Raw genomic sequence first — 22919 nt, 5'->3', positions numbered from 1 at the left:
CCCATTGAAAGTACCGAGCAAGAACAAAGCAAACACAGTCAATAGAGCATTACCAGATGCCAGGATAGCAGAGCGGTCTAAGGCGTTGCGTTCAGGTCGCAGTCTCCCCAGGAGGCGTGGGTTCGAATCCCGCCTCAAACAGAGCCCATCGAAAGTACCAAGCAAGAACAAAGCAAACACAGTCAAGAGAGCATTACCAGTTGCCAGGATGGCAGAGCGGTCTAAGGCGTTTCGTTCAGGTCGCAGTCTCCCCAGGAGGCGTGGGTTCGAATCCCGCCTCAGACAGAGCCCATTGAAAGTACCAAGCTAGAACAAAGCAAACACAGTCAAGAGAGCATTACCAGTTGCCAGGATGGCAGAGCGGTCTAAGGCGTTTCGTTCAGGTCGCAGTCACCCCAGGAGGCGTGGGTTCGAATCCCGCCTCCGACAGTGCCCATTGAAAGTACCAAGCAAGAACAAAGCAAACACAGTCAAGAGAGCATTACCAGATGCCAGGATGGCAGAGCGGTCTAAGGCGTTGCGTTCAGGTCGCAGTCTCCCCAGGAGGCGTGGGTTCGAATCCCGCCTCAGACAGTGCCCATTGAAAGTACCAAGCAAGAACAAAGCAAACACAGTCAAGAGAGCATTACCAGCTGCCAGGATGGCAGACCGGTCTAAGGCGTTGCGTTCAGGTCGCAGTCTCCCCAGGAGGCGTGGGTTCGAATCCCGCCTCAGACAGAGCCCATTGAAAGTACCAAGCAAGAACAAAGCAAACACAGTCAAGAGAGCATTACCAGCTGCCAGGATGGCAGAGCGGTCTAAGGCGTTGCGTTCAGGTCGCAGTCACCCCAGGAGGCGTGGGTTCGAATCCCGCCTCCGACAGTGCCCATTGAAAGTACCAAGCAAGAACAAAGCAAACACAGTCAAGAGAGCATTACCAGCTGCCAGGATGGCAGAGCGGTCTAAGGCGTTGCGTTCAGGTCGCAGTCACCCCAGGAGGCGTGGGTTCGAATCCCACCTCCGACAGAGCCCATTGAAAGTACCGAGCAAGAACAAAGCAAACACAGTCAAGAGAGCATTACCAGGTGCCAGGATGGCAGAGCGGTCTAAGGCGTTGCGTTCAGGTCGCAGTCACCCCAGGAGGCGTGGGTTCGAATCCCAGCTCCGACAGAGCCCATTAAAAGTACCGAGCAAGAACAAAGCAAACACATTCAAGAGAGCATTACCAGGTGCCAGGATGGCAGAGCGGTCTAAGGCGTTGCGTTCAGGTCGCAGTAACCCCAGGAGGCGTGGGTGCGAATCCCGCCTCAGACAGAGCCCATTGAAAGTACCGAGCAAGAACAAAGCAAACACAGTCAATAGAGCATTACCAGATGCCAGGATGGCAGAGCGGTCTAAGGCGTTGCGTTCAGGTCGCAGTCTCCCCAGGAGGCGTGGGTTCGAATCCCGCCTCAAACAGAGCCCATCGAAAGTACCAAGCAAGAACAAAGCAACCACATTCAAGAGAGCATTACCAGGTGCCAGGATGGCAGAGCGGTCTAAGGCGTTGCGTTCAGGTCGCAGTCAGCCCAGGAGGCGTGGGTTCGAATCCTGCCTCAAACAGAGCCCATCGAAAGTACCAAGCAAGAACAAATCAAACACATTCAAGAGAGCATTACCAGGTGCCAGGATGGCAGAGCGGTCTAAGGCGTTGCGTTCAGGTCGCAGTCACCCCAGGAGGCGTGGGTTTGAATCCCACCTCAGACAGAGCCCACAAAAAGTACCAAGCAATAACAAAGCAAACACAGTCAAGAGAGCATTACCAGTTGCCAGGATGGCAGAGCGGTCTAAGGCGTTGCGTTCAGGTCGCAGTCTCCCCAGGAGGCGTGGGTTCGAATCCCACCTCAGACAGAGCCCATCGAAAGTACCAAGCAATAACAAAGCAAACACAGTCAAGAGAGCATTACCAGTTGCCAGGATGGCAGAGCGGTCTAAGGCGTTGCGTTCAGGTCGCAGTCTCCCCAGGAGGCGTGGGTTCGAATCCCGCCTCAGACAGAGCCCATCGAAAGTACCAGGCTAGAACAAAGCAAACACAGTCAAGAGAGCATTACCAGTTGCCAGGATGGCAGAGCGGTCTAAGGCGTTGCGTTCAGGTCGCAGTCTACCCAGGAGGCGTGGGTTCGAATCCCGCCTCAGACAGAGCCCATTGAAAGTACCAGGCTAGAACAAAGCAAACACAGTCAAGAGAGCATTACCAGTTGCCAGGATGGCAGAGCGGTCTAAGGCGTTTCGTTCAGGTCGCAGTCTCCCCAGGAGGCGTGGGTTCGAAACCCGCCTCAGACATAGCCCATTGAAAGTACCAGGCAAGAACAAAGCAAACACAGTCAAGAGAGCATTACCAGTTGCCAGGATGGCAGAGCGGTCTAAGGCGTTGCGTTCAGGTCGCAGTCTCCCCAGGAGGCGTGGGTTCGAATCCCACCTCAGACAGAGCCCATCGAAAGTACCAAGCAATAACAAAGCAAACACAGTCAAGAGAGCATTACCAGATGCCAGGATAGCAGAGCGGTCTAAGGCGTTGCGTTCAGGTCGCAGTCTCCCCAGGAGGCGTGGGTTCGAATCCCACCTCAGACAGAGCCCATCGAAAGTACCAAGCAATAACAAAGCAAACACAGTCAAGAGAGCATTACCAGTTGCCAGGATGGCAGAGCGGTCTAAGGCGTTGCGTTCAGGTCGCAGTAACCCCAGGAGGCGTGGGTTCGAATCCCACCTCAGACAGAGCCCATCGAAAGTACCAAGCAAGAACAAAGCAAACACAGTCAAGAGAGCATTACCAGTTGCCAGGATGGCAGAGCGGTCTAAGGCGTTTCGTTCAGGTCACAGTCTCCCCAGGAGGCGTGGGTTCGAATCCCGCCTCAGACATAGCCCATTGAAAGTACCATGCAAGAACAAAGCAAACTCAGTAAAGAGAGCATTACCAGCTGCCAGGATGGCAGACCGGTCTAAGGCGTTGCGTTCAGGTCGCAGTCACCCCAGGAGGCGTGGGTTCGAATCCCGCATCAGACAGAGCCCATTGAAAGTACCAAGCAAGAACAAAGCAAACACAGTCAAGAGAGCATTACCAGTTGCCAGGATGGCAGAGCGGTCTAAGGCGTTGCGTTCAGGTCGCAGTCTCCCCAGGAGGCGTGGGTTCGAATCCCGCCTCAGACAGTGCCCATTGAAAGTACCAAGCAAGAACAAAGCAAACACAGTCAAGAGAGCATTACCAGCTGCCAGGATGGCAGAGCGGTCTAAGGCGTTGCGTTCAGGTCGCAGTCACCCCAGGAGGCGTGGGTTCGAATCCCACCTCTGACAGAGCCCATTAAAAGTACCGAGCAAGAACAAAGCAAACACATTCAAGAGAGCATTACCAGGTGCCAGGATGGCAGAGCGGTCTAAGGCGTTGCGTTCAGGTCGGAGTAATCCCAGGAGGCGTGGGTGCGAATCCCGCCTCAGACAGAGCCCATTGAAAGTACCGAGCAAGAACAAAGCAAACACAGTCAATAGAGCATTACCAGATGCCAGGATAGCAGAGCGGTCTAAGGCGTTGCGTTCAGGTCGCAGTCTCCCCAGGAGGCGTGGGTTCGAATCCCGCCTCAAACAGAGCCCATCGAAAGTACCAAGCAAGAACAAAGCAAACACAGTCAAGAGAGCATTACCAGTTGCCAGGATGGCAGAGCGGTCTAAGGCGTTTCGTTCAGGTCGCAGTCTCCCCAGGAGGCGTGGGTTCGAATCCCGCCTCAGACAGAGCCCATTGAAAGTACCAAGCTAGAACAAAGCAAACACAGTCAAGAGAGCATTACCAGTTGCCAGGATGGCAGAGCGGTCTAAGGCGTTTCGTTCAGGTCGCAGTCACCCCAGGAGGCGTGGGTTCGAATCCCGCCTCCGACAGTGCCCATTGAAAGTACCAAGCAAGAACAAAGCAAACACAGTCAAGAGAGCATTACCAGATGCCAGGATGGCAGAGCGGTCTAAGGCGTTGCGTTCAGGTCGCAGTCTCCCCAGGAGGCGTGGGTTCGAATCCCGCCTCAGACAGTGCCCATTGAAAGTACCAAGCAAGAACAAAGCAAACACAGTCAAGAGAGCATTACCAGCTGCCAGGATGGCAGACCGGTCTAAGGCGTTGCGTTCAGGTCGCAGTCTCCCCAGGAGGCGTGGGTTCGAATCCCGCCTCAGACAGAGCCCATTGAAAGTACCAAGCAAGAACAAAGCAAACACAGTCAAGAGAGCATTACCAGCTGCCAGGATGGCAGAGCGGTCTAAGGCGTTGCGTTCAGGTCGCAGTCACCCCAGGAGGCGTGGGTTCGAATCCCGCCTCCGACAGTGCCCATTGAAAGTACCAAGCAAGAACAAAGCAAACACAGTCAAGAGAGCATTACCAGCTGCCAGGATGGCAGAGCGGTCTAAGGCGTTGCGTTCAGGTCGCAGTCACCCCAGGAGGCGTGGGTTCGAATCCCACCTCCGACAGAGCCCATTGAAAGTACCGAGCAAGAACAAAGCAAACACAGTCAAGAGAGCATTACCAGGTGCCAGGATGGCAGAGCGGTCTAAGGCGTTGCGTTCAGGTCGCAGTCACCCCAGGAAGCGTGGGTTCGAATCCCAGCTCCGACAGAGCCCATTAAAAGTACCGAGCAAGAACAAAGCAAACACATTCAAGAGAGCATTACCAGGTGCCAGGATGGCAGAGCGGTCTAAGGCGTTGCGTTCAGGTCGCAGTAACCCCAGGAGGCGTGGGTGCGAATCCCGCCTCAGACAGAGCCCATTGAAAGTACCGAGCAAGAACAAAGCAAACACAGTCAATAGAGCATTACCAGATGCCAGGATGGCAGAGCGGTCTAAGGCGTTGCGTTCAGGTCGCAGTCTCCCCAGGAGGCGTGGGTTCGAATCCCGCCTCAAACAGAGCCCATCGAAAGTACCAAGCAAGAACAAAGCAACCACAGTCAATAGAGCATTACCAGATGCCAGGATGGCAGAGCGGTCTAAGGCGTTGCGTTCAGGTCGCAGTCTCCCCAGGAGGCGTGGGTTCGAATCCCGCCTCAAACAGAGCCCATCGAAAGTACCAAGCAAGAACAAAGCAACCACATTCAAGAGAGCATTACCAGGTGCCAGGATGGCAGAGCGGTCTAAGGCGTTGCGTTCAGGTCGCAGTCAGCCCAGGAGGCGTGGGTTCGAATCCTGCCTCAAACAGAGCCCATCGAAAGTACCAAGCAAGAACAAATCAAACACATTCAAGAGAGCATTACCAGGTGCCAGGATGGCAGAGCGGTCTAAGGCGTTGCGTTCAGGTCGCAGTCACCCCAGGAGGCGTGGGTTCGAATCCCACCTCAGACAGAGCCCACAAAAAGTACCAAGCAATAACAAAGCAAACACAGTCAAGAGAGCATTACCAGTTGCCAGGATGGCAGAGCGGTCTAAGGCGTTGCGTTCAGGTCGCAGTCTCCCCAGGAGGCGTGGGTTCGAATCCCACCTCAGACAGAGCCCATCGAAAGTACCAAGCAATAACAAAGCAAACACAGTCAAGAGAGCATTACCAGTTGCCAGGATGGCAGAGCGGTCTAAGGCGTTGCGTTCAGGTCGCAGTCTCCCCAGGAGGCGTGGGTTCGAATCCCGCCTCAGACAGAGCCCATCGAAAGTACCAGGCTAGAACAAAGCAAACACAGTCAAGAGAGCATTACCAGTTGCCAGGATGGCAGAGCGGTCTAAGGCGTTGCGTTCAGGTCGCAGTCTCCCCAGGAGGCGTGGGTTCGAATCCCGCCTCAGACAGAGCCCATTGAAAGTACCAGGCTAGAACAAAGCAAACACAGTCAAGAGAGCATTACCAGTTGCCAGGATGGCAGAGCGGTCTAAGGCGTTTCGTTCAGGTCGCAGTCTCCCCAGGAGGCGTGGGTTCGAAACCCGCCTCAGACATAGCCCATTGAAAGTACCAGGCAAGAACAAAGCAAACACAGTCAAGAGAGCATTACCAGTTGCCAGGATGGCAGAGCGGTCTAAGGCGTTGCGTTCAGGTCGCAGTCTCCCCAGGAGGCGTGGGTTCGAATCCCACCTCAGACAGAGCCCATCGAAAGTACCAAGCAATAACAAAGCAAACACAGTCAAGAGAGCATTACCAGATGCCAGGATAGCAGAGCGGTCTAAGGCGTTGCGTTCAGGTCGCAGTCTCCCCAGGAGGCGTGGGTTCGAATCCCACCTCAGACAGAGCCCATCGAAAGTACCAAGCAATAACAAAGCAAACACAGTCAAGAGAGCATTACCAGTTGCCAGGATGGCAGAGCGGTCTAAGGCGTTGCGTTCAGGTCGCAGTAACCCCAGGAGGCGTGGGTTCGAATACCACCTCAGACAGAGCCCATCGAAAGTACCAAGCAAGAACAAAGCAAACACAGTCAAGAGAGCATTACCAGTTGCCAGGATGGCAGAGCGGTCTAAGGCGTTTCGTTCAGGTCACAGTCTCCCCAGGAGGCGTGGGTTCGAATCCCGCCTCAGACATAGCCCATTGAAAGTACCATGCAAGAACAAAGCAAACTCAGTAAAGAGAGCATTACCAGCTGCCAGGATGGCAGACCGGTCTAAGGCGTTGCGTTCAGGTCGCAGTCACCCCAGGAGGCGTGGGTTCGAATCCCGCATCAGACAGAGCCCATTGAAAGTACCAAGCAAGAACAAAGCAAACACAGTCAAGAGAGCATTACCAGTTGCCAGGATGGCAGAGCGGTCTAAGGCGTTGCGTTCAGGTCGCAGTAACCCCAGGAGGCGTGGGTTCGAATCCCGCCTCAGACAGAGCCCATTGAAAGTACCAAGCAAGAACAAAGCAAACACAGTCAAGAGAGCATTACCAGTTGCCAGGATGGCAGAGCGGTCTAAGGCGTTGCGTTCAGGTCGCAGTCTCCCCAGGAGGCGTGGGTTCGAATCCCGCCTCAGACAGTGCCCATTGAAAGTACCAAGCAAGAACAAAGCAAACACAGTCAAGAGAGCATTACCAGCTGCCAGGATGGCAGAGCGGTCTAAGGCGTTGCGTTCAGGTCGCAGTCACCCCAGGAGGCGTGGGTTCGAATCCCACCTCTGACAGAGCCCATTAAAAGTACCGAGCAAGAACAAAGCAAACACATTCAAGAGAGCATTACCAGGTGCCAGGATAGCAGAGCGGTCTAAGGCGTTGCGTTCAGGTCGCAGTAACCCCAGGAGGCGTGGGTGCGAATCCCGCCTCAGACAGAGCCCATTGAAAGTACCGAGCAAGAACAAAGCAAACACAGTCAATAGAGCATTACCAGATGCCAGGATAGCAGAGCGGTCTAAGGCGTTGCGTTCAGGTCGCAGTCTCCCCAGGAGGCGTGGGTTCGAATCCCGCCTCAAACAGAGCCCATCGAAAGTACCAAGCAAGAATAAAGCAAACACAGTCAAGAGAGCATTACCAGTTGCCAGGATGGCAGAGCGGTCTAAGGCGTTGCGTTCAGGTCGCAGTCTCCCCAGGAGGCGTGGGTTCGAATCCCACCTCAGACAGAGCCCATCGAAAGTACCAAGCAATAACAAAGCAAACACAGTCAAGAGAGCATTACGAGTTGCCAGGATGGCAGAGCGGTCTAAGGCGTTGCGTTCAGGTCGCAGTAACCCCAGGAGGCGTGGGTTCGAATCCCACCTCAGACAGAGCCCATCGAAAGTACCAAGCAAGAACAAAGCAAACACAGTCAAGAGAGCATTACCAGTTGCCAGGATGGCAGAGAGGTCTAAGGCGTTTCGTTCAGGTCACAGTCTCCCCAGGAGGCGTGGGTTCGAATCCCGCCTCAGACATAGCCCATTGAAAGTACCATGAAAGAACAAAGCAAACTCAGTAAAGAGAGCATTACCAGCTGCCAGGATGGCAGACCGGTCTAAGGCGTTGCGTTCAGGTCGCAGTCACCCCAGGAGGCGTGGGTTCGAATCCCGCCTCAGACAGTGCCCATTGAAAGTACCAAGCAAGAACAAAGCAAACACAGTAGAGAGAGCATTACCTGCTGCCAGGATGGCAGAGCGGTCTAAGGCGTTGCGTTCAGGTCGCAGTCACCCCAGGAGGCGTGGGTTCGAATCCCGCCTCCGACAGTGCCCATTGAAAGTACCAAGCAAGAACAAAGCAAACACAGTCAAGAGAGCATTACCAGCTGCCAGGATGGCAGAGCGATCGAAGGCGTTGCGTTCAGGTCGCAGTAACCCCAGGAGGCGTGGGTGCGAATCCCGCCTCAGACAGAGCCCATTGAAACTACCGAGCAATAACAAAGCAAACACAGTCAATAGAGCATTACCAGATGCCAGGATAGCAGAGCGGACTAAGGCGTTGCGTTCAGGTCGCAGTCTCCCCAGGAGGCGTGGGTTCGAATCCCGCCTCAAACAGAACCCATCGAAAGTACCAAGCAAGAACAAATCAAACACATTCAAGAGAGCATTACCAGATGCCAGGATGGCAGAGCGGTCTAAGGCGTTGCGTTCAGGTCGCAGTCTCCCCAGGAGGCGTGCGTTCGAATCCCGCCTCAGACAGAGCCCATTGAAAGTACCAAGCAAGAACAAAGCAAACACAGTCAAGAGAGAGGTACCAGTTGCCAGGATGGCAGAGCGGTCTAAGGCGTTGCGTTCAGGTCGCAGTCACCCCAGGAGGCGTGGGTTCGAATCCCACCTCCGACAGAGCCCATTGAAAGTACCGAGCAAGAACAAAGCAAACACAGTCAAGAGAGCATTACCAGCTGCCAGGATGGCAGAGCGGTCTAAGGCGTTGCGTTCAGGTCGCAGTCACCCCAGGAGGCGTGGGTTCGAATCCCGCCTCCGACAGTGCCCATTGAAAGTACCAAGCAAGAACAAAGCAAACACAGTCAAGAGAGCATTACCAGCTGCCAGGATGGCAGAGCGGTCTAAGGCGTTGCGTTCAGGTCGCAGTCACCCCAGGAGGCGTGGGTTCGAATCCCACCTCCGACAGAGCCCATTGAAAGTACCGAGCAAGAACAAAGCAAACACAGTCAAGAGAGCATTACCAGGTGCCAGGATGGCAGAGCGGTCTAAGGCGTTGCGTTCAGGTCGCAGTCACCCCAGGAAGCGTGGGTTCGAATCCCAGCTCCGACAGAGCCCATTAAAAGTACCGAGCAAGAACAAAGCAAACACATTCAAGAGAGCATTACCAGGTGCCAGGATGGCAGAGCGGTCTAAGGCGTTGCGTTCAGGTCGCAGTAACCCCAGGAGGCGTGGGTGCGAATCCCGCCTCAGACAGAGCCCATTGAAAGTACCGAGCAAGAACAAAGCAAACACAGTCAATAGAGCATTACCAGATGCCAGGATGGCAGAGCGGTCTAAGGCGTTGCGTTCAGGTCGCAGTCTCCCCAGGAGGCGTGGGTTCGAATCCCGCCTCAAACAGAGCCCATCGAAAGTACCAAGCAAGAACAAAGCAACCACAGTCAATAGAGCATTACCAGATGCCAGGATGGCAGAGCGGTCTAAGGCGTTGCGTTCAGGTCGCAGTCTCCCCAGGAGGCGTGGGTTCGAATCCCGCCTCAAACAGAGCCCATCGAAAGTACCAAGCAAGAACAAAGCAACCACATTCAAGAGAGCATTACCAGGTGCCAGGATGGCAGAGCGGTCTAAGGCGTTGCGTTCAGGTCGCAGTCAGCCCAGGAGGCGTGGGTTCGAATCCTGCCTCAAACAGAGCCCATCGAAAGTACCAAGCAAGAACAAATCAAACACATTCAAGAGAGCATTACCAGGTGCCAGGATGGCAGAGCGGTCTAAGGCGTTGCGTTCAGGTCGCAGTCACCCCAGGAGGCGTGGGTTCGAATCCCACCTCAGACAGAGCCCACAAAAAGTACCAAGCAATAACAAAGCAAACACAGTCAAGAGAGCATTACCAGTTGCCAGGATGGCAGAGCGGTCTAAGGCGTTGCGTTCAGGTCGCAGTCTCCCCAGGAGGCGTGGGTTCGAATCCCACCTCAGACAGAGCCCATCGAAAGTACCAAGCAATAACAAAGCAAACACAGTCAAGAGAGCATTACCAGTTGCCAGGATGGCAGAGCGGTCTAAGGCGTTGCGTTCAGGTCGCAGTCTCCCCAGGAGGCGTGGGTTCGAATCCCGCCTCAGACAGAGCCCATCGAAAGTACCAGGCTAGAACAAAGCAAACACAGTCAAGAGAGCATTACCAGTTGCCAGGATGGCAGAGCGGTCTAAGGCGTTGCGTTCAGGTCGCAGTCTCCCCAGGAGGCGTGGGTTCGAATCCCGCCTCAGACAGAGCCCATTGAAAGTACCAGGCTAGAACAAAGCAAACACAGTCAAGAGAGCATTACCAGTTGCCAGGATGGCAGAGCGGTCTAAGGCGTTTCGTTCAGGTCGCAGTCTCCCCAGGAGGCGTGGGTTCGAAACCCGCCTCAGACATAGCCCATTGAAAGTACCAGGCAAGAACAAAGCAAACACAGTCAAGAGAGCATTACCAGTTGCCAGGATGGCAGAGCGGTCTAAGGCGTTGCGTTCAGGTCGCAGTCTCCCCAGGAGGCGTGGGTTCGAATCCCACCTCAGACAGAGCCCATCGAAAGTACCAAGCAATAACAAAGCAAACACAGTCAAGAGAGCATTACCAGATGCCAGGATAGCAGAGCGGTCTAAGGCGTTGCGTTCAGGTCGCAGTCTCCCCAGGAGGCGTGGGTTCGAATCCCACCTCAGACAGAGCCCATCGAAAGTACCAAGCAATAACAAAGCAAACACAGTCAAGAGAGCATTACCAGTTGCCAGGATGGCAGAGCGGTCTAAGGCGTTGCGTTCAGGTCGCAGTAACCCCAGGAGGCGTGGGTTCGAATACCACCTCAGACAGAGCCCATCGAAAGTACCAAGCAAGAACAAAGCAAACACAGTCAAGAGAGCATTACCAGTTGCCAGGATGGCAGAGCGGTCTAAGGCGTTTCGTTCAGGTCACAGTCTCCCCAGGAGGCGTGGGTTCGAATCCCGCCTCAGACATAGCCCATTGAAAGTACCATGCAAGAACAAAGCAAACTCAGTAAAGAGAGCATTACCAGCTGCCAGGATGGCAGACCGGTCTAAGGCGTTGCGTTCAGGTCGCAGTCACCCCAGGAGGCGTGGGTTCGAATCCCGCATCAGACAGAGCCCATTGAAAGTACCAAGCAAGAACAAAGCAAACACAGTCAAGAGAGCATTACCAGTTGCCAGGATGGCAGAGCGGTCTAAGGCGTTGCGTTCAGGTCGCAGTAACCCCAGGAGGCGTGGGTTCGAATCCCGCCTCAGACAGAGCCCATTGAAAGTACCAAGCAAGAACAAAGCAAACACAGTCAAGAGAGCATTACCAGTTGCCAGGATGGCAGAGCGGTCTAAGGCGTTGCGTTCAGGTCGCAGTCTCCCCAGGAGGCGTGGGTTCGAATCCCGCCTCAGACAGTGCCCATTGAAAGTACCAAGCAAGAACAAAGCAAACACAGTCAAGAGAGCATTACCAGCTGCCAGGATGGCAGAGCGGTCTAAGGCGTTGCGTTCAGGTCGCAGTCACCCCAGGAGGCGTGGGTTCGAATCCCACCTCTGACAGAGCCCATTAAAAGTACCGAGCAAGAACAAAGCAAACACATTCAAGAGAGCATTACCAGGTGCCAGGATAGCAGAGCGGTCTAAGGCGTTGCGTTCAGGTCGCAGTAACCCCAGGAGGCGTGGGTGCGAATCCCGCCTCAGACAGAGCCCATTGAAAGTACCGAGCAAGAACAAAGCAAACACAGTCAATAGAGCATTACCAGATGCCAGGATAGCAGAGCGGTCTAAGGCGTTGCGTTCAGGTCGCAGTCTCCCCAGGAGGCGTGGGTTCGAATCCCGCCTCAAACAGAGCCCATCGAAAGTACCAAGCAAGAATAAAGCAAACACAGTCAAGAGAGCATTACCAGTTGCCAGGATGGCAGAGCGGTCTAAGGCGTTGCGTTCAGGTCGCAGTCTCCCCAGGAGGCGTGGGTTCGAATCCCACCTCAGACAGAGCCCATCGAAAGTACCAAGCAATAACAAAGCAAACACAGTCAAGAGAGCATTACGAGTTGCCAGGATGGCAGAGCGGTCTAAGGCGTTGCGTTCAGGTCGCAGTAACCCCAGGAGGCGTGGGTTCGAATCCCACCTCAGACAGAGCCCATCGAAAGTACCAAGCAAGAACAAAGCAAACACAGTCAAGAGAGCATTACCAGTTGCCAGGATGGCAGAGAGGTCTAAGGCGTTTCGTTCAGGTCACAGTCTCCCCAGGAGGCGTGGGTTCGAATCCCGCCTCAGACATAGCCCATTGAAAGTACCATGAAAGAACAAAGCAAACTCAGTAAAGAGAGCATTACCAGCTGCCAGGATGGCAGACCGGTCTAAGGCGTTGCGTTCAGGTCGCAGTCACCCCAGGAGGCGTGGGTTCGAATCCCGCCTCAGACAGTGCCCATTGAAAGTACCAAGCAAGAACAAAGCAAACACAGTAGAGAGAGCATTACCTGCTGCCAGGATGGCAGAGCGGTCTAAGGCGTTGCGTTCAGGTCGCAGTCACCCCAGGAGGCGTGGGTTCGAATCCCGCCTCCGACAGTGCCCATTGAAAGTACCAAGCAAGAACAAAGCAAACACAGTCAAGAGAGCATTACCAGCTGCCAGGATGGCAGAGCGATCGAAGGCGTTGCGTTCAGGTCGCAGTAACCCCAGGAGGCGTGGGTGCGAATCCCGCCTCAGACAGAGCCCATTGAAACTACCGAGCAATAACAAAGCAAACACAGTCAATAGAGCATTACCAGATGCCAGGATAGCAGAGCGGACTAAGGCGTTGCGTTCAGGTCGCAGTCTCCCCAGGAGGCGTGGGTTCGAATCCCGCCTCAAACAGAACCCATCGAAAGTACCAAGCAAGAACAAATCAAACACATTCAAGAGAGCATTACCAGGTGCCAGGATGGCAGAGCGGTCTAAGGCGTTGCGATCAGGTCGCAGTCACCCCAGGAGGCGTGGGTTCGAATCCCACCTCAGACAGAGCCCATCGAAAGTACCAAGCAAGAACAAAGCAAACACAGTCAAGAGAGCATTACCAGTTGCCAGGATGGCAGAGCGGTCTAAGGCGTTGCGTTCAGGTCGCAGTCTCCCAAGCAGGCGTGGGTTCGAATCCCACCTCAGACAGAGCCCATCGAAAGTACCAAGCTAGAACAAAGCAAACACAGTCAAGAGAGCATTACCAGTTGCCAGGATGGCAGAGCGGTCTAAGGCGTTGCGTTCAGGTCGCAGTCTCCCCCGGAGGCGTGGGTTCGAATCCCGCCTCAGACAGAGCCCATCGAAAGTACCAAGCTAGAAAAAAGCAAACACAGTCAAGAGAGCATTACCAGTTGCCAGGATGGCAGAGCGGTCTAAGGCGTTTCGTTCAGGTCGCAGTCTCCCCAGGAGGCGTGGGTTCGAATCCCGCCTCAGACATAGCCCATCGAAAGTACCAGGCAAGAACAAAGCAAACACAGTCAAGAGAGCATTACCAGTTGCCAGGATGGCAGAGCGGTCTAAGGCGTTGCGTTCAGGTCGCAGTCACCCCAGGAGGCGTGGGTTCGAATCCCGCCTCAGACAGTGCCCATTGAAAGTACCAAGCAAGAACAAAGCAAACACAGTAGAGAGAGCATTACCAGCTGCCAGGATGGCAGAGCGGTCTAAGGCGTTGCGTTCAGGTCGCAGTCACCCCAGGAGGCGTGGGTTCGAATCCCGCCTCCGACAGTGCCCATTGAAAGTACCAAGCAAGAACAAAGCAAACACAGTCAAGAGAGCATTACCAGCTGCCAGGATGGCAGAGCGATCGAAGGCGTTGCGTTCAGGTCGCAGTAACCCCAGGTGGCGTGGGTGCGAATCCCGCCTCAGACAGAGCCCATTGAAACTACCGAGCAATAACAAAGCAAACACAGTCAATAGAGCATTACCAGATGCCAGGATAGCAGAGCGGACTAAGGCGTTGCGTTCAGGTCGCAGTCTCCCCAGGAGGCGTGGGTTCGAATCCCGCCTCAAACAGAACCCATCGAAAGTACCAAGCAAGAACAAATCAAACACATTCAAGAGAGCATTACCAGGTGCCAGGATGGCAGAGCGGTCTAAGGCGTTGCGATCAGGTCGCAGTCACCCCAGGAGGCGTGGGTTCGAATCCCACCTCAGACAGAGCCCATCGAAAGTACCAAGCAAGAACAAAGCAAACACAGTCAAGAGAGCATTACCAGTTGCCAGGATGGCAGAGCGGTCTAAGGCGTTGCGTTCAGGTCGCAGTCTCCCAAGCAGGCGTGGGTTCGAATCCCACCTCAGACAGAGCCCATCGAAAGTACCAAGCTAGAACAAAGCAAACACAGTCAAGAGAGCATTACCAGTTGCCAGGATGGCAGAGCGGTCTAAGGCGTTGCGTTCAGGTCGCAGTCTCCCCCGGAGGCGTGGGTTCGAATCCCGCCTCAGACAGAGCCCATCGAAAGTACCAAGCTAGAAAAAAGCAAACACAGTCAAGAGAGCATTACCAGTTGCCAGGATGGCAGAGCGGTCTAAGGCGTTTCGTTCAGGTCGCAGTCTCCCCAGGAGGCGTGGGTTCGAATCCCGCCTCAGACATAGCCCATCGAAAGTACCAGGCAAGAACAAAGCAAACACAGTCAAGAGAGCATTACCAGTTGCCAGGATGGCAGAGCGGTCTCAGGCGTTGCGTTCAGGTCGCAGTCACCCCAGGAGGCGTGGGTTCGAATCCCACCTCCGACAGAGCCCATTAAAAGTACCGAGCAAGAACAAAGCAAACACATTCAAGAGAGCATTACCAGGTGCCAGGATGGCAGAGCGGTCTAAGGCGTTGCGTTCAGGTCGCAGTAACCCCAGGAGGCGTGGGTGCGAATCCCGCCTCAGACAGAGCCCATTAAAAGTACAGAGCAAGAACAAAGCAAACACAGTCAATAGAGCATTACCAGATGCCAGGATAGCAGAGCGGTCTAAGGCGTTGCGTTCAGGTCGCAGTCTCCCCAGGAGGCGTGGGTTCGAATCCCGCCTCAAACAGAGCCCATCGAAAGTACCAAGCAAGAACAAAGCAAACACAGTCAAGAGAGCATTACCAGTTGCCAGGATGGCAGAGCGGTCTAAGGCGTTTCGTTCAGGTCACAGTCTCCCCAGGAGGCGTGGGTTCGAATCCCGCCTCAGACATAGCCCATTGAAAGTACCATGCAAGAACAAAGCAAACTCAGTAAAGAGAGCATTACCAGCTGCCAGGATGGCAGACCGGTCTAAGGCGTTGCGTTCAGGTCGCAGTCACCCCAGGAGGCGTGGGTTCGAATCCCGCATCAGACAGAGCCCATTGAAAGTACCAAGCAAGAACAAAGCAAACACAGTCAAGAGAGCATTACCAGTTGCCAGGATGGCAGAGCGGTCTAAGGCGTTGCGTTCAGGTCGCAGTCTCCCCAGGAGGCGTGGGTTCGAATCCCGCCTCAGACAGTGCCCATTGAAAGTACCAAGCAAGAACAAAGCAAACACAGTCAAGAGAGCATTACCAGCTGCCAGGATGGCAGAGCGGTCTAAGGCGTTGCGTTCAGGTCGCAGTCACCCCAGGAGGCGTGGGTTCGAATCCCACCTCTGACAGAGCCCATTAAAAGTACCGAGCAAGAACAAAGCAAACACATTCAAGAGAGCATTACCAGGTGCCAGGATGGCAGAGCGGTCTAAGGCGTTGCGTTCAGGTCGGAGTAATCCCAGGAGGCGTGGGTGCGAATCCCGCCTCAGACAGAGCCCATTGAAAGTACCGAGCAAGAACAAAGCAAACACAGTCAATAGAGCATTACCAGATGCCAGGATAGCAGAGCGGTCTAAGGCGTTGCGTTCAGGTCGCAGTCTCCCCAGGAGGCGTGGGTTCGAATCCCGCCTCAAACAGAGCCCATCGAAAGTACCAAGCAAGAACAAAGCAAACACAGTCAAGAGAGCATTACCAGTTGCCAGGATGGCAGAGCGGTCTAAGGCGTTTCGTTCAGGTCGCAGTCTCCCCAGGAGGCGTGGGTTCGAATCCCGCCTCAGACAGAGCCCATTGAAAGTACCAAGCTAGAACAAAGCAAACACAGTCAAGAGAGCATTACCAGTTGCCAGGATGGCAGAGCGGTCTAAGGCGTTTCGTTCAGGTCGCAGTTACCCCAGGAGGCGTGGGTTCGAATCCCGCCTCCGACAGTGCCCATTGAAAGTACCAAGCAAGAACAAAGCAAACACAGTCAAGAGAGCATTACCAGATGCCAGGATGGCAGAGCGGTCTAAGGCGTTGCGTTCAGGTCGCAGTCTCCCCAGGAGGCGTGGGTTCGAATCCCGCCTCAGACAGTGCCCATTGAAAGTACCAAGCAAGAACAAAGCAAACACAGTCAAGAGAGCATTACCAGCTGCCAGGATGGCAGACCGGTCTAAGGCGTTGCGTTCAGGTCGCAGTCTCCCCAGGAGGCGTGGGTTCGAATCCCGCCTCAGACAGAGCCCATTGAAAGTACCAAGCAAGAACAAAGCAAACACAGTCAAGAGAGCATTACCAGCTGCCAGGATGGCAGAGCGGTCTAAGGCGTTGCGTTCAGGTCGCAGTCACCCCAGGAGGCGTGGGTTCGAATCCCGCCTCCGACAGTGCCCATTGAAAGTACCAAGCAAGAACAAAGCAAACACAGTCAAGAGAGCATTACCAGCTGCCAGGATGGCAGAGCGGTCTAAGGCGTTGCGTTCAGGTCGCAGTCACCCCAGGAGGCGTGGGTTCGAATCCCACCTCCGACAGAGCCCATTGAAAGTACCGAGCAAGAACAAAGCAAACACAGTCAAGAGAGCATTACCAGGTGCCAGGATGGCAGAGCGGTCTAAGGCGTTGCGTTCAGGTCGCAGTCACCCCAGGAGGCGTGGGTTCGAATCCCAGCTCCGACAGAGCCCATCAAAAGTACCGAGCAAGAACAAAGCAAACACATTCAAGAGAGCATTACCAGGTGCCAGGATGGCAGAGCGGTCTAAGGCGTTGCGTTCAGGTCGCAGTAACCCCAGGAGGCGTGGGTGCGAATCCCGCCTCAGACAGAGCCCATTGAAAGTACCGAGCAAGAACAAAGCAAACACAGTCAATAGAGCATTACCAGATGCCAGGATGGCAGAGCGGTCTAAGGCGTTGCGTTCAGGTCGCAGTCTCCCCAGGAGGCGTGGGTTCGAATCCCGCCTCAAACAGAGCCCATCGAAAGTACCAAGCAAGAACAAAGCAACCACAGTCAATAGAGCATTACCAGATGCCAGGATGGCAGAGCGGTCTAAGGCGTTGCGTTCAGGTCGCAGTCTCCCCAGGAGGCGTGGGTTCGAATCCCGCCTCAAACAGAGCCCATCGAAAGTACCAAGCAAGAACAAAGCAACCACATTCAAGAGAGCATTACCAGGTGCCAGGATGGCAGAGCGGTCTAAGGCGTTGCGTTCAGGTCGCAGTCAGCCCAGGAGGCGTGGGTTCGAATCCTGCCTCAAACAGAGCCCATCGAAAGTACCAAGCAAGAACAAATCAAACACATTCAAGAGAGCATTACCAGGTGCCAGGATGGCAGAGCGGTCTAAGGCGTTGCGTTCAGGTCGCAGTCACCCCAGGAGGCGTGGGTTCGAATCCCACCTCAGACAGAGCCCACAAAAAGTACCAAGCAATAACAAAGCAAACACAGTCAAGAGAGCATTACCAGTTGCCAGGATGGCAGAGCGGTCTAAGGCGTTGCGTTCAGGTCGCAGTCTCCCCAGGAGGCGTGGGTTCGAATCCCACCTCAGACAGAGCCCATCGAAAGTACCAAGCAATAACAAAGCAAACACAGTCAAGAGAGCATTACCAGTTGCCAGGATGGCAGAGCGGTCTAAGGCGTTGCGTTCAGGTCGCAGTCTCCCCAGGAGGCGTGGGTTCGAATCCCGCCTCAGACAGAGCCCATCGAAAGTACCAGGCTAGAACAAAGCAAACACAGTCAAGAGAGCATTACCAGTTGCCAGGATGGCAGAGCGGTCTAAGGCGTTGCGTTCAGGTCGCAGTCTCCCCAGGAGGCGTGGGTTCGAATCCCGCCTCAGACAGAGCCCATTGAAAGTACCAGGCTAGAACAAAGCAAACACAGTCAAGAGAGCATTACCAGTTGCCAGGATGGCAGAGCGGTCTAAGGCGTTTCGTTCAGGTCGCAGTCTCCCCAGGAGGCGTGGGTTCGAAACCCGCCTCAGACATAGCCCATTGAAAGTACCAGGCAAGAACAAAGCAAACACAGTCAAGAGAGCATTACCAGTTGCCAGGATGGCAGAGCGGTCTAAGGCGTTGCGTTCAGGTCGCAGTCTCCCCAGGAGGCGTGGGTTCGAATCCCACCTCAGACAGAGCCCATCGAAAGTACCAAGCAATAACAAAGCAAACACAGTCAAGAGAGCATTACCAGATGCCAGGATAGCAGAGCGGTCTAAGGCGTTGCGTTCAGGTCGCAGTCTCCCCAGGAGGCGTGGGTTCGAATCCCACCTCAGACAGAGCCCATCGAAAGTACCAAGCAATAACAAAGCAAACACAGTCAAGAGAGCATTACCAGTTGCCAGGATGGCAGAGCGGTCTAAGGCGTTGCGTTCAGGTCGCAGTAACCCCAGGAGGCGTGGGTTCGAATCCCACCTCAGACAGAGCCCATCGAAAGTACCAAGCAAGAACAAAGCAAACACAGTCAAGAGAGCATTACCAGTTGCCAGGATGGCAGAGCGGTCTAAGGCGTTTCGTTCAGGTCACAGTCTCCCCAGGAGGCGTGGGTTCGAATCCCGCCTCAGACATAGCCCATTGAAAGTACCATGCAAGAACAAAGCAAACTCAGTAAAGAGAGCATTACCAGCTGCCAGGATGGCAGACCGGTCTAAGGCGTTGCGTTCAGGTCGCAGTCACCCCAGGAGGCGTGGGTTCGAATCCCGCATCAGACAGAGCCCATTGAAAGTACCAAGCAAGAACAAAGCAAACACAGTCAAGAGAGCATTACCAGTTGCCAGGATGGCAGAGCGGTCTAAGGCGTTGCGTTCAGGTCGCAGTAACCCCAGGAGGCGTGGGTTCGAATCCCGCCTCAGACAGAGCCCATTGAAAGTACCAAGCAAGAACAAAGCAAACACAGTCAAGAGAGCATTACCAGTTGCCAGGATGGCAGAGCGGTCTAAGGCGTTGCGTTCAGGTCGCAGTCTCCCCAGGAGGCGTAGGTTCGAATCCCGCCTCAGACAGTGCCCATTGAAAGTACCAAGCAAGAACAAAGCAAACACAGTCAAGAGAGCATTACCAGCTGCCAGGATGGCAGAGCGGTCTAAGGCGTTGCGTTCAGGTCGCAGTCACCCCAGGAGGCGTGGGTTCGAATCCCACCTCTGACAGAGCCCATTAAAAGTACCGAGCAAGAACAAAGCAAACACATTCAAGAGAGCATTACCAGGTGCCAGGATAGCAGAGCGGTCTAAGGCGTTGCGTTCAGGTCGCAGTAACCCCAGGAGGCGTGGGTGCGAATCCCGCCTCAGACAGAGCCCATTGAAAGTACCGAGCAAGAACAAAGCAAACACAGTCAATAGAGCATTACCAGATGCCAGGATAGCAGAGCGGTCTAAGGCGTTGCGTTCAGGTCGCAGTCTCCCCAGGAGGCGTGGGTTCGAATCCCGCCTCAAACAGAGCCCATCGAAAGTACCAAGCAAGAATAAAGCAAACACAGTCAAGAGAGCATTACCAGTTGCCAGGATGGCAGAGCGGTCTAAGGCGTTGCGTTCAGGTCGCAGTCTCCCCAGGAGGCGTGGGTTCGAATCCCACCTCAGACAGAGCCCATCGAAAGTACCAAGCAATAACAAAGCAAACACAGTCAAGAGAGCATTACGAGTTGCCAGGATGGCAGAGCGGTCTAAGGCGTTGCGTTCAGGTCGCAGTAACCCCAGGAGGCGTGGGTTCGAATCCCACCTCAGACAGAGCCCATCGAAAGTACCAAGCAAGAACAAAGCAAACACAGTCAAGAGAGCATTACCAGTTGCCAGGATGGCAGAGAGGTCTAAGGCGTTTCGTTCAGGTCACAGTCTCCCCAGGAGGCGTGGGTTCGAATCCCGCCTCAGACATAGCCCATTGAAAGTACCATGAAAGAACAAAGCAAACTCAGTAAAGAGAGCATTACCAGCTGCCAGGATGGCAGACCGGTCTAAGGCGTTGCGTTCAGGTCGCAGTCACCCCAGGAGGCGTGGGTTCGAATCCCGCCTCAGACAGTGCCCATTGAAAGTACCAAGCAAGAACAAAGCAAACACAGTAGAGAGAGCATTACCTGCTGCCAGGATGGCAGAGCGGTCTAAGGCGTTGCGTTCAGGTCGCAGTCACCCCAGGAGGCGTGGGTTCGAATCCCGCCTCCGACAGTGCCCATTGAAAGTACCAAGCAAGAACAAAGCAAACACAGTCAAGAGAGCATTACCAGCTGCCAGGATGGCAGAGCGATCGAAGGCGTTGCGTTCAGGTCGCAGTAACCCCAGGAGGCGTGGGTGCGAATCCCGCCTCAGACAGAGCCCATTGAAACTACCGAGCAATAACAAAGCAAACACAGTCAATAGAGCATTACCAGATGCCAGGATAGCAGAGCGGACTAAGGCGTTGCGTTCAGGTCGCAGTCTCCCCAGGAGGCGTGGGTTCGAATCCCGCCTCAAACAGAACCCATCGAAAGTATCAAGCAAGAACAAATCAAACACATTCAAGAGAGCATTACCAGGTGCCAGGATGGCAGAGCGGTCTAAGGCGTTGCGATCAGGTCGCAGTCACCCCAGGAGGCGTGGGTTCGAATCCCACCTCAGACAGAGCCCATCGAAAGTACCAAGCAAGAACAAAGCAAACACAGTCAAGAGAGCATTACCAGTTGCCAGGATGGCAGAGCGGTCTAAGGCGTTGCGTTCAGGTCGCAGTCTCCCAAGCAGGCGTGGGTTCGAATCCCACCTCAGACAGAGCCCATCGAAAGTACCAAGCTAGAACAAAGCAAACACAGTCAAGAGAGCATTACCAGTTGCCAGGATGGCAGAGCGGTCTAAGGCGTTGCGTTCAGGTCGCAGTCTCCCCCGGAGGCGTGGGTTCGAATCCCGCCTCAGACAGAGCCCATCGAAAGTACCAAGCTAGAAAAAAGCAAACACAGTCAAGAGAGCATTACCAGTTGCCAGGATGGCAGAGCGGTCTAAGGCGTTTCGTTCAGGTCGCAGTCTCCCCAGGAGGCGTGGGTTCGAATCCCGCCTCAGACATAGCCCATCGAAAGTACCAGGCAAGAACAAAGCAAACACAGTCAAGAGAGCATTACCAGTTGCCAGGATGGCAGAGCGGTCTAAGGCGTTGCGTTCAGGTCGCAGTCACCCCAGGAGGCGTGGGTTCGAATCCCGCCTCAGACAGTGCCCATTGAAAGTACCAAGCAAGAACAAAGCAAACACAGTAGAGAGAGCATTACCAGCTGCCAGGATGGCAGAGCGGTCTAAGGCGTTGCGTTCAGGTCGCAGTCACCCCAGGAGGCGTGGGTTCGAATCCCGCCTCCGACAGTGCCCATTGAAAGTACCAAGCAAGAACAAAGCAAACACAGTCAAGAGAGCATTACCAGCTGCCAGGATGGCAGAGCGATCGAAGGCGTTGCGTTCAGGTCGCAGTAACCCCAGGTGGCGTGGGTGCGAATCCCGCCTCAGACAGAGCCCATTGAAACTACCGAGCAATAACAAAGCAAACACAGTCAATAGAGCATTACCAGATGCCAGGATAGCAGAGCGGACTAAGGCGTTGCGTTCAGGTCGCAGTCTCCCCAGGAGGCGTGGGTTCGAATCCCGCCTCAAACAGAACCCATCGAAAGTACCAAGCAAGAACAAATCAAACACATTCAAGAGAGCATTACCAGGTGCCAGGATGGCAGAGCGGTCTAAGGCGTTGCGATCAGGTCGCAGTCACCCCAGGAGGCGTGGGTTCGAATCCCACCTCAGACAGAGCCCATCGAAAGTACCAAGCAAGAACAAAGCAAACACAGTCAAGAGAGCATTACCAGTTGCCAGGATGGCAGAGCGGTCTAAGGCGTTGCGTTCAGGTCGCAGTCTCCCAAGCAGGCGTGGGTTCGAATCCCACCTCAGACAGAGCCCATCGAAAGTACCAAGCTAGAACAAAGCAAACACAGTCAAGAGAGCATTACCAGTTGCCAGGATGGCAGAGCGGTCTAAGGCGTTGCGTTCAGGTCGCAGTCTCCCCCGGAGGCGTGGGTTCGAATCCCGCCTCAGACAGAGCCCATCGAAAGTACCAAGCTAGAAAAAAGCAAACACAGTCAAGAGAGCATTACCAGTTGCCAGGATGGCAGAGCGGTCTAAGGCGTTTCGTTCAGGTCGCAGTCTCCCCAGGAGGCGTGGGTTCGAATCCCGCCTCAGACATAGCCCATCGAAAGTACCAGGCAAGAACAAAGCAAACACAGTCAAGAGAGCATTACCAGTTGCCAGGATGGCAGAGCGGTCTCAGGCGTTGCGTTCAGGTCGCAGTCACCCCAGGAGGCGTGGGTTCGAATCCCACCTCCGACAGAGCCCATTAAAAGTACCGAGCAAGAACAAAGCAAACACATTCAAGAGAGCATTACCAGGTGCCAGGATGGCAGAGCGGTCTAAGGCGTTGCGTTCAGGTCGCAGTAACCCCAGGAGGCGTGGGTGCGAATCCCGCCTCAGACAGAGCCCATTAAAAGTACAGAGCAAGAACAAAGCAAACACAGTCAATAGAGCATTACCAGATGCCAGGATAGCAGAGCGGTCTAAGGCGTTGCGTTCAGGTCGCAGTCTCCCCAGGAGGCGTGGGTTCGAATCCCGCCTCAAACAGAGCCCATCGAAAGTACCAAGCAAGAACAAAGCAACCACATTCGAGAGAGCATTACCAGGTGCCAGGATGGCAGAGCGGTCTAAGGCGTTGCGTTCAGGTCGCAGTCAGCCCAGGAGGCGTGGGTTCGAATCCTGCCTCAAACAGAGCCCATCGAAAGTACCAAGCAAGA

Source organism: Idiotropiscis lumnitzeri, unplaced genomic scaffold (assembly GCF_059441095.1).
Source record: "Idiotropiscis lumnitzeri isolate Australia: NSW breed Sydney's pygmy pipehorse unplaced genomic scaffold, RoL_Ilum_1.0 HiC_scaffold_61, whole genome shotgun sequence".
Taxonomy (NCBI): domain Eukaryota; kingdom Metazoa; phylum Chordata; class Actinopteri; order Syngnathiformes; family Syngnathidae; genus Idiotropiscis; species Idiotropiscis lumnitzeri.
The sequence above is the reverse complement of the archived record's forward strand: the minus strand, read 5'-3'. Positions refer to the sequence as shown.